Source organism: Sorghum bicolor, chromosome 2 (genome assembly GCF_000003195.3).
Source record: "Sorghum bicolor cultivar BTx623 chromosome 2, Sorghum_bicolor_NCBIv3, whole genome shotgun sequence".
NCBI lineage: Eukaryota > Viridiplantae > Streptophyta > Magnoliopsida > Poales > Poaceae > Sorghum > Sorghum bicolor.
In genome coordinates this window covers 23,753,923-23,766,227 of record NC_012871.2, presented here as the reverse complement: position 1 = coordinate 23,766,227, position 12,305 = coordinate 23,753,923, and positions in this window count along the sequence as shown.

Below are 12,305 nucleotides of genomic sequence, written 5' to 3'. Positions count from 1 at the left end.
TTGGAAGGACATCGAATTACTTAATAGATAGTAGCTAGAATTCTGGCAAGAAATTTCAAGTTCACATGGAAAAATACTCCTAAGAATGCTAGAAGAGATCTCAAGTTCAGAAGCATGGTCATGGTTTGCATATGCATACTTGATGTATTTCTAATCTTAAACAAAAATATAGTATAATCAGAAAGAGGCTTAACCATGCTGGAGATCTTTTTTTTTTCTCTGCTTCATTATGAAGCTCACCAACATATCTGGTTGAATTCCTTTCGTACTTGTAAGTTGGTGGAAAGTTAATCAAGCCTTCCTTCCAACCAACAAAAGTATTCCCACTTATTAGCTCCTTGCTTAGCTAAAATATATGTGAATAGCTGTCATACTGTGGATTGTGGAGGTGATCTGACTTCAAAAGATCATCCCACTTCTTTATAGCCACCAGATATTTAAATCATCAATATAATACAAAATCCCATTTGAGATTTCTTAATGAAAACACATGGACAATCATCATTATCGGTGTATCCTTTGTTTAAAAGGAAATCACTCAGTCGGTTGTACCACATTTGTCCCGACTGCTTCAAGCCATATAATGACTTTTGTAGTTTTACACAATACATGTTACAATTTGCGTTTGGATTCGGAATTTGGATTCCATCGGGAACCTTCATGTATATGTCCGAATCAAGTGACCCATATAGATATGCTGTCACCACATCCATCAACTGTGTAGATAGATGATTTTGAACTACCAATGATATTAAGTATCGGAAAGTAATTCCACTCATTACTGGAGAATAAGTTTCATTGTAGTCAATATTGGGTCTCTGTGTGAACCCTTGTACTACGAGCCTTGCTTTATATCTCACCACCTCATTGTTCTCATTCCATTTCTGAACGAAAACCCATTTAAAGCCTATAGGAAAGACTTTGGAAGGTGTGGGCATAGCTTTTGTGAATACCCCTCTTTTAGTGAGCGAGGCTATCTCAGCTTGAATTGCTTCTTTTCATTGAGCCCAGTCCGAGCGCTTTTTGCACTCTTCCATGGTCTTAGGATCTAGATCATTGAGAAAGATTTGTGCAATTGTTGTAGAGAAATACATGTCTACAACAGTAGTCTTACGATCGTATGATTCTCTAGAATTGATATTATTGATAGAAATTTCTTTCACCCCATTATTTGACTCAACATTTCCCAAAACTATGGAGTCAGGGTGTACCAATGTCCCAGGATCAGAATTTGGATGCACCGTTGATCCGGTTGCGGATTTGGTCCTAGTGTTGGACTTCTATCCACTATTAGTTGTCTACCAGCTTGAGGTTGGCTTGGATTTACTGATCTGGAGGATTTAGCTCTCGACGCTTACTTGGAGCATTATCCTTAGGAGCGGCCGTACTTCTCCCCCTCTTCTTTGGAAGTGGGAGTTGAATGGTTTTTATTGGTACCTCCACTCTTTCGGGCGGATTGCGAGTAGGATAAGAGGATTTTGTGACACCCTTATAATTAGTAAATGCTTCTGGCAGGTTATTTGCAATATGTTGTAAGTTTATGATTTTCTGAACTTATTGTTCAGTCTCTAGAGTACGTGGATCTGAGGAAGAAATGCCTTGGGCATTCCAGTTGATTTCCTGGCATTCTTTTTGGTACTTGAAATCTCCCTCTAATGCCGGGAAATGGTCCTCGTTGAATATGCAGTCAGCATACCGGGCCATGAATAAGTCTCCTGTAAGAGGCTCGAGGTATTTGATAATCGATGGAGATTGATATCCCACATAGATACCAAGTTTCCTATGTGGACCCATAGAGGTACGCTTAGGTAGTGAGATCGGTACGTAATACAACGCAACCGAATTTTCGTAGATGAGAAATATTTGGCATATTCCCATGTACTAGTTGAAACAAGGAGACTACATGATATGCAGTTGGACGCAATTGAATTAAGTCAACAACATGTAAAACTGCATGACCCCAACATGAAGTTGGTAGGTTGCAATTTTGTAATAATGGTCTTGCAATGAATTTAATTCTCTTAATAAGAGATTCTGATAAACCATTTTGTGTATGGACATATGGGACAAAGTGTTGAACTTGAATTCCTAAAGCCATATAATAATTAAGCCTTCGAGGAAAATTCAGCAGCATTGTCCATTCGAATTGATTGAATTTGATGTTCAGGATTATGTGCTCTAAGTTTAATAACTTCAGCAATATTTTTTGCGAAAGCATGGTTACGTGTGGACAAAAGACACACATGATACCATCTAGTAGATGCATCTATTAGAAACATGAAGTACCAGAATGGTCCAGATGTTGGTTGTATGGGGCCACAAATATCTCCTTGAATGTGTTCAAGAAATTTAAGTGGCTCATTTTGGATCTTAACGGGCGATGAACGTAAGATCAATTTCCCTGTAGCGCATGAAGTGCACATAAAATCTGAAGATTTGGGGAACTTAGCAGTATTTAACTCATGACCATAAGAATTGCTGATAATTTTCTGCATCATCCCTATACCAGGATGAACAAGGCGATCATGCCAAGTTTTAAATGCGTCAACATTATGAAAAATTACCTTGTATGCCACTTGTGGTATGGGTTTGATGTATGTGTAGTACAATCTAGATAGAAAAGAGGGAATTGTCTCAACAATTCGTTTGCCATATCCATTGTTTTTAGTAACAAGGAGAATTTCCTCATTATTGTCATCAAGGGTTTCTATATGGAAACCATTTTGATGGATATCTCTATAACTTAATAAGGTACGCTTTGAATCGGAATACAATAATGCATCCTCAATTGTAATTTGGGTACCCACAGGGAGTACGATAATGGAACGACCTGAACCAATCATCGTAGCATCGCGCCCAGCGATTGTCAAAACATTTCCTTGTCTTTTAGTAAGAGTTTGGAAATATTTTGTTTCCCTAAGAATAGAATTAGTGGTACTGTTGTCCACTAGACATAATTCCTCTTCCATCAGATCGACCCTCGTAGAAACTATATATAAATAAAGAATTTGATATAAAACTCTCTGATGATATATAGAACACATACTTTATTTATTGAATATCAAACAATACATTTATTAGATATCCAAACTAAGCAGTGATGACATTATTAAATATTTACAACACATAGGACATAAATTGTGTTTTATTATTACAATCACTAGAACATAAAGACAATAGAATCTAAGGGATTGGGAGCCTAGTGAAAGTCTCCAAATATGTCATTGGATGCATATTCCACGATCATATTTCCTATATCAGCAAGATCCTCGCCTCCTTGTATGATGTTGTTGATTGGTTGCTTAGAAATTTGTTGCGAACAACCAGCCTCTTCCCTGGTGGTGTCAGGTCAAAGATTGAAATGGGCTTCATACTTCTGTCCTGGTGCAGCTCGTCCGTGACCCACAGACTTTAAGTAAAGATCAATTAGATAACTTGGGGTACGACATTTCTTTGTAGTATGGCTATAACAACCACACTTTTGACACACTGGTTTGAAATTCCTGGGTTTGGAAATGTTCTTACCATTGTTGGAAACACGATTTTGGGATTTCTTGTTGCGTTTGCGTTTGTTTTTACCCTTCTTGGAATTTCCTTGATGATAATTCTTTTCAGATCTATCATTAGATTTGGGTTTATTCTGAGTGTATGCATGTACTTCAGGCAATGGAGCAGACCCTATGGGCATTGCTGATTATTCCAAACCATAAGTTCAGAATGTTTTTCGGACTCAAGTAGAGTTTGTACAAGCTCAGAATAAACCTGGAAACGTCTTTCACAGTATTGTTGTTGAAGAACACGTTCAGAGAGAAGCATAGTAGATAAAGTCTTTTCTATCTTATCCGCATCTGTAGGCTATTTCTCGTAGAATTACAACTTTGAGCAAATTCTATGAACAACAGGGTTGTAATCACTAACAGTTTTGAAATCCGTAAGCGAAGTTGCGTCCACTCATAGTTGGCCGCGGGAAAGACAAGTGCCTTTTGTTGTTCATAGCGTTGCTTAAGAGAATTCCATAAATTTCATGGGTTTTCTTCCAACAAGTATTCAGCCTTTAGGTCACGATGAATATGGCTCCTAATGAGATATATGGCCGTATATATATGTTGATCATCAAGTGGTGCAACACCCTCTTCGGGTGGTAATACGGCTCGATAAAGTCCATGGGACGCAAGACTAACTTTTACGTCCACAGCCCATGTGGGATAATTGTGGTCATCTAGAGCAAGTAAATCAAACTCTTTGACAGTCATTGATCCTACATGAGGCAAACCATTGAAACATTTTAAGTTATTAAAATATTATGGTTTGTTGTAATTATAGGATGCATATAGAGACAATGTAAATCTCATATTATTAATGGTGTAAAGATCTCATGTGCACAATAAAATAAGGAGGTAGTCACCGCAAAGGTGTAGACCTCAAATTGGGCATAGTCTGTATTAATGGTAGATGCCAAGTAATTGTGCAAGTTGGATGAACATGTCTTAAGGTAGTCATCAAGATTGATGTAGACCTTAGTTAATTTGTAAACGATTGGGTACGCACGTTAAGTTGTGGACTTAGTGTAGATCCCACAGTAGCAACTATGGTGCTACCTTGTGTATGGCCAATAGGAATGCGAATTAATGGTAGACTATAAGATAAGAAAACAATAATATATACAAAACACTAGAAAATAAAATATATATTAGAGACTTATATACTACTACTAGCACTACTACAAACAAAAGTGCTAGAGTACTCCAAACTAAAAAATAATACTAGAATCTTTTAAGCCTAGTAATATACTAGAATAATACTAGAATAATATACTAAAAATAATACTAAAAAAAGTACTAGAATAATACTACAAACAATAATATATACAAAACACTAGAAAATAAAATATATATTAGAGACTTATATACTACTACTAGTACTACTACAAACGAAAGTGCTAGAGTACTCCAAACTAAAAAATAATACTAGAATCTTATAAGCCTAGTAATATACTAGAATAATATAATAAAACATAATACTAAAAATAATACTAGAATAATACTACAAACAATAATATATACAAAACACTAGAATAATATACTAAAAATAATACTAAAAAGTATTAAAAATAATACTATAAAATACTAGAATAATATAAAAAAAATAATACTAGAACAATACTACAAACAATAATATATACAAAACACTAGAATCTTTTAAGTTTAGTTAGTCTATAATTGGATAATATTTAACACAAACAAACGAAAGTGCTACAGTGCTCCAAACTAAAAAAAATTGGAAACTAAACAAGGCCCTAGTAATATACTTATAATTAGGCTAGCTATTTGGCATTCCATCACTTTCCAAAGTTCATATATATATATATATATATATATATATATATATTCGATTATTATAATTTTTATTTTTTTCTAAAAAATAACTGTAAGGGCAGTTCTAGATTGAACCGCCCTTACAAATGCAGACAATAGGGGCGGCTGAGACACCAGCGCTCTTACTAATGCTCACTATAAGGGTGGCTGGAAACAACAGCCGCCCTTACAATGGTCACTAGTAAGAGCGGTTGTTGTTTCCAACCACCCTTACTGTAAGAGCGTTTGCATAAGGGCGGCTGCACCAGCCGCCCTTACCGAGCTTATTTAGCCACCTCTGCTGTAACTAAACTGTAGTAGTGAGTTTTGTGCTACATCTTGCTTTTGAAGTGATGCATAGATGATTTAGATGTGCGACAAATTATTTTAGATGTGCACACGCTGATATATGTCTACGTGATATTTTAGTATTTGTGCACCAAGGCCTTGTTTAGTTCCCAAAAAATTTCGGATTTCGGCACTGTAGCATTTTCGTTTTTATTTGATAAATATTATCCAATCATAGATTAAGTAGGCTGAAAAGATTCATCTCGTGATTTACAGGCAAACTGTGCAATTAGTTTTTATTTTTGTCTATATCTAATGCTTCATGCATGTGCTCCAAGATTTGTTGTGACGGGGAATCTTGAAAAATTTTTACTTTTTGAGGTGAACTAAACAAAGCCCAAGTTAATCTCAAGAAAGTTGTGACGCTATATATAGACACTGAGCATTGAAAATTTGGATAGCAGGCTGTCATCTAATCAGTGTCCTTTTTATCATATGTATTCCAATTGTATGCATGTCTCCTTTGGTGGCTTGTGGCTAGAAACAATTTACTTTTGAGGAGGGCATATGTGTCATCTATATACCGTCGTATATATATGATACCGTAAGTCGTAACAAATGAACCACTGCAAAGTTGAATTGATATTTTTTGTTCAACATAATTTGTGGACTCATACATGAATGAACCGTTAGCGTTTGTTTGTAGGTGTTGACGTAGCAAGGTCCAGGTGGGGCGGCGCATGGGCGGCCAAGCTGCCAGCGTCAAAGGTGATACGGGCGAGGTGCAGCGAAGCTGCGGCGCCACAGATCGCTGGGGGCTTGGCAGCTCGGCCGAGGTGGCGCGACGACACAGGCTACAACAGTATATAGTTGAGTTTGTAAACATGCAACACCATGTTCTTCTTGATTTTAGCTTTTTAGAGTAAATGTCACTTTAATGTCGATAGTATTATCTTATCGTACGATCCGTGTATTTTAAACATAAAAGGTTACACTGCTGCAGGATTAGGCATTAGCACCGGTCGGGAACAGTCTGTTGCCCCGGTTCCCGAGCCGGTGCTGCCCTTCCGGGACTAAAGGCCTCGGTTCGGGAAACCCGGGCTAAAGCCCCCCCCTTTAACACCAGTTGGTAATACCAACCGGTGTTAAAGGGTCCTGCCAGGGCTGCCACGTTGCAGGACCCTTTACCAACCGGTGTTAAAGGGTTTCTTTTTTTTCACTTCTTCGGTTCTGTTTATTGTTTTTATATAATAATAATAGGTTTTTCAATACATTTTTTGCTGATACAATAATATATTTATATTACACGCATATTAAGCATATATAAATGAAAATTATAAGCTTAGCTTAATAATTAAGCTTTACCTATAATAAAATGAATAGGCCACATCAAAAATTAAATAGATATGTAAAAAGCTTTATATATATATAGTTTTATATGTACAAAATTCGTAACACATATATACATAGAGTTTTTTCTCCCAACGATGTTTACAAACAATACAAATGATCATCGTTGTTTGGAATAAGAGTTTCGTTGCCGTTGAAGTGAAACTCGCCGTTTGGATTGATCACTTGCTCGCGGAGAAATGCTGCTATCGTCTCTTGGATAGCTTTGATTCGGTCTTTTTGTATGACCTTTTCCCTCAACCATTCCGTCTTTAATTTGAAATAAATAAAAAAGGTATTAGTTATCTAAATTATTCAATATAATTCAGGAGATAATGAAAAGAGACATGTAACGTACTTTGAGCGTCTCTGTGAGTGTTTGATTGACTTGTGCCATCATGAATTTGCACACGTAATATGCACATAGATTGTTCCCCCTTTTTGTCTTAAACACCACTGTACGATACATATATATAAAATATTCACGACCACGACAATAAGAAGGCTAAAAGTTAGCGAAAGTTTGCTAGCTAGTAGAACTTACTTGTGGATGTATTATGTTAAGCGGCGCTTTACATCCACTGAGATGTTCACGGTCAATGAATCTTTCCCAAACCCTACACACAGCCATTGTGGATCGTGAACTAATAATTACAGAGTCATATTATGATATTTTTCTAGCTGAAATCGACATTACGTACCTTTGAATAATGTTTACCATTTTTTGATAATTTTCTTGTGGTTTTCTCATTGAGTCAAAGATTATCAACCGGTTCTTGGGAATTTCAATGACCATGAGTATCCAGTGAAAGCTGTTTACACACATATATATAGTCAGGCCTATATATAACTATATAAAACTTGTCTCGAGTAATAATAAGTAAAATAAAATATGCATGCACTTAATAACTATATAACTCACTCGAAGTTGAAGGGGAAGAGTATTTTTTGTTTTTCTTTTTGTTCACAAAGAACCTCATAAGATTGGTGCAGACTTCTGTCTCATGAGCTGCTGTCCACACTGCCTGCGGAGCCTTGAAAACAATATAAGGGTCAACGAACCCAATACTATTGTCATTTCTCATTCTGAGCTCTCTCATTTGGTGCCTGCATATATACATACAAATCCTAAGTGTGTAAGGATTATATACATGTAATTAAAGAAGTTAGAAGTATAATAAAAAGAAAAAAATACTTACAGACAAAAGCAGCTGACAAGAGATTTGTCGAGAGCGTCGAGGTGACATAATTGGTGCAATTCTTCGAACTGCACGTATATGAGGTCATCTCCACGGAAGTAGTGATGTTGTCTAATACGAACAGAAATCCAATTCTCTTCCCTTTTACACGCCTCAATGCACCATTTGTTTATTGCAAACATTTGTGTGCCGAGCACGTGTAAACGCTTAGGGTCGAATAGACTCCTGCCCGGTTCATATCTTGCCCTCCATTGATCAACTACCTCGGCTTTTTCAAATGTTTGGCATCCAAGAATGGCGGCAATTTCTTCCATATTTAAACCGCTCTGTCCAAAGTAACGCTCAAGCGAGTCTAGCTTAGACAACGCTAAGGATTTCTTTGGCATCAAGTCTTCATTTGAGCCGTATTGATTTGGCACAATCAAAGGGGGCACCGGTTTTGATACTTCTCCGAGCTGTGGGACCCCCTTTCCTACTCTCTTCTTAGGTTGTGAAGACTTGACCAGAGACCGCTCATAGTCCGAAAGTGCTGGCTTTTTCTGAGCTTCGCGTTGCTTCTTTTGATGGTCCGTCACCTTCTGCCTTAGTTCTCATGGCTTTACATAAAAGTAAGGCTTTTCTGGGTTAAGCCGTTTTTTCCTATCCTCTTTCAATTTATCAAAAAATTGTTTGACCTCAGCTTTGGATGCAGCAATTACCTCCTCTTCACTCTTTTCGTAAGGTAATTTTTCTGGCGTCTTAGCTCTCTTTGCTGAGGCAACCTTCTTTGGAGGTGGGACCGATGACTTCGGTCCTTCTTGGGCGGACCGCTTCTGACTACCTCGCTTTGGAGGCGAGGGGACCGACCGTGCACTCTTTGGAGAGAGCGGTGCAGGCGGTGGAGGTGGTGGGGCCGATCTTTTCGGCGTTGGAGAACGTGGTGGAGGAGTTGGAGACCTCGGTGGAGGAGGTGGAGACCGTGGTGGAGGCGGTGGCGGGGTCGGTGTGGCCGCCGCAGGTGTTGGAGGAGATCCAGCATTGTCACCGCCCGCAGCACTATGATGCGCTGGGGAGAGAACTGGACTTAGGTTGGAGGAGTCCCTGCAAAGAAAACAATTACAAGTTTTGTGAGCAAACTTTTTTTTAATTTCAATACATAATAAATAATATAATAAGTAAAATCACACACAAACCTATGTTGAGGAATAATTATGAAGCGCTTGCGCCAACAAATAAATGTCTTCTCAGCTTTACCTAAGGTCTTCTCTCCGTCTCCCCCTTCTATGTCTAGAGGCACATTGCCACAACCTTTCTCAACCCTATCAACCGAGACGCTAGCATATCCACCAGGTACTGGTCGATTATGGATTCTTGGAGTTCTCGTTCGGTCGATAGGGTTGACAACAGCGATAGCCACCTTTTTTGTTGCATTCCCATCTGGTACATGCAGCTCACAGGTAGTAAAAGCCTCTGTGACATCATCCACGGGGAAGTGTAGCTTCGTGTCATCCTGATTGGTTGGTACTTCCGTGGATGCGCAGCTGCTTTTCAACTGGCCTGGGGGGCTAACGTTGACCTCAGGCTGTGATGTACCTTGCCCTTTCGTCATTTTACTAAGTGCTGCTTGCACTTGCCTTTGAATCTCCGCCTGCATCCATTCTTCACAAGCTTTCTCACGCTCTTCTGACTGCAGAACAAAAGCTTCCAGGCGGCGGATCCGCTCTGCCTCCTCATCCTTCTTTCTCTGGCGGCTTCTGTAGGTATCTTGATCGGCTTGGAATGATTGCAGCCACGGAACTGCCCCATAGCCTCTCGTACGCCCACCGTGCTCAGGATTTTCAAGCGCATAGGTGAGTTCATCCTTCTCCCTGTTAGGCCTGAACTCACCAGACTGAACCGCCTCTCGTGCACGGACTAGTCGCTCTGCTGCTCTAGAGATTTCTTGGCCCCAAACTAGCGACCCGGTGTCTGGGTCCACGCTCCCCCCATGACCGTAGAACCAATGCTTGGAGCGCTCGCTCCAATTCTTTGCTATTGTCTCGGGTGTGATCCCCCTAGCAAGCATCTCCTATTCTATTCGGTCCCACTTGGGAACAACACTCTTATAACCACCTGATCCCATATGATGGTGGTATGTCTTTTTACTTGCATTCTCTTTGTTTCTAATGGCTCGTTCCTCGCCCTCTTCTGATGTTTTGTACTACACAATGTCATCCCAGAAGGCCCTCAGCTTTACATATTGCTTGAGGTTGAAATTTGGAGTCTCATTTTTATTGACAAATTTATTGTACAAAGTCTTCTTCCAATTCTAGAACAGTACTGCCATCTTCTTCATAGTCCAGTCATAAATTCGCACCTTCAACTCTTCATCGTTGGTGTCGAAGGTGAAAACGTCTGTGATGGCTTTCCAAACTAACTCCTTGTCACGATCAGAGACAAAACTGATCTTAGGAGCACCTCGCTTCTCTTTCCATTCACGAGCATTGATCGGTATTTGATCTCTCACAAGATATCCACTGTGACTAACATATTTATTTGCATGCTCACCAAGTGGTCTGCCTGTAGCTATCTCAAACTTAGAGATTACATAGCAACCCTCCAACGGCTTCTTTGGCCCTCGTGGAGGTACGCTTCTCCCTGTAGAGGTCGGTCCAAAAGGCTACACGTAGATATAAAAACAAAAATACTAAATTAATAACCAAGTAATAAGTCTAAAACCTAATGTAATAGATGCATTAATTTATATGTTTACATTTACATATACCTCGCCAGTATTTTCTTCTTGTTGCACGACAAGTTGTTGCTCAGGCGCATTGCCCTCTTGTTGCTCAGGGGCATTGCCCTCTTGTTGCTCAGTCGGATTGCCTTGCATGATCTCGTGGTAATCAATAAAGTACTGACTACCGTCGTCGATCATATTTTGAATGGCAGCTTCCATATAATCAGGATCATCATGAGGACGGTCAGCCATTTCTATGTCTGCAACCATACATATATATATATTCTATATAAGATAAGAAATACACTAGAATAATATACTAAAAACAATACTAGAATAATAGTACAAACAATAATATATACAAAACACTACTAGAATAAATTTGGTGGGTAAACACTACTAGAATATATATTAGAGACTTATATACTACTACTAGTACTACTACAAATGAAAGTGTTGGAGTGCTCTAAAAATAATACTAGAATCTTTTAAGCCAAGTAATACATTAGAATAAAAAACAATACTAGAATAATATAGTACAAACAATAATATATACAAAAGCCTACTAGAATAAATTTTATGGCTAAACACTACTAGAATATATATTAGAGACTTATATACTACTACTAGTACTACTACAAATGAAAGTGTTGGAGTGCTCTAAAAATAATACTAGAATATTTTAAACCAAGTAATACACTAGAATAATATACTAAAAACAATACTAGAATAATATAGTAGAAACAATAATATATACAAAACCCTACTAGAATAAATTTGGTGGCTAAACACTACTAGAATATATATTAGAGACTTATATACTACTACTAGTACTACTACAAATAAAAGTGTTGGAGTGCTCTAAAAATAATACTAGAATCTTTTAAGCCAAGTAATACATTAGAATAATATACTAAAAAACAATACTAGAATAATAGTACAAAGAATAATATATACAAAACACTAGAAAATAAAATATGATACAAGAATAATATACAACAAATATATACTAAAAAAATACTACTACAAATAATATATTAAAAAAATAATACATACATACATACAAAAAACTATAATTCATAATATACTAGAATAATATATTAAAAAAATAATACGACAAATCAAAACACCATATATATATATGTATACATATATATACATACACATATATATATATAATATACATATATATAATATACATATATATGTGTATATATATGTATATATATATCTGGTCTAATGTATATAAATACTTAATTAATCAATGGAGAGATGCATGGCGTTCTCGATCTATACATAGCACACACAGCCGGCCGGGAGAGGAGATCGATGAGACGACGGTTGGCCGGCGCTGGTGCCCTCCGGCGGCGGCGCTGG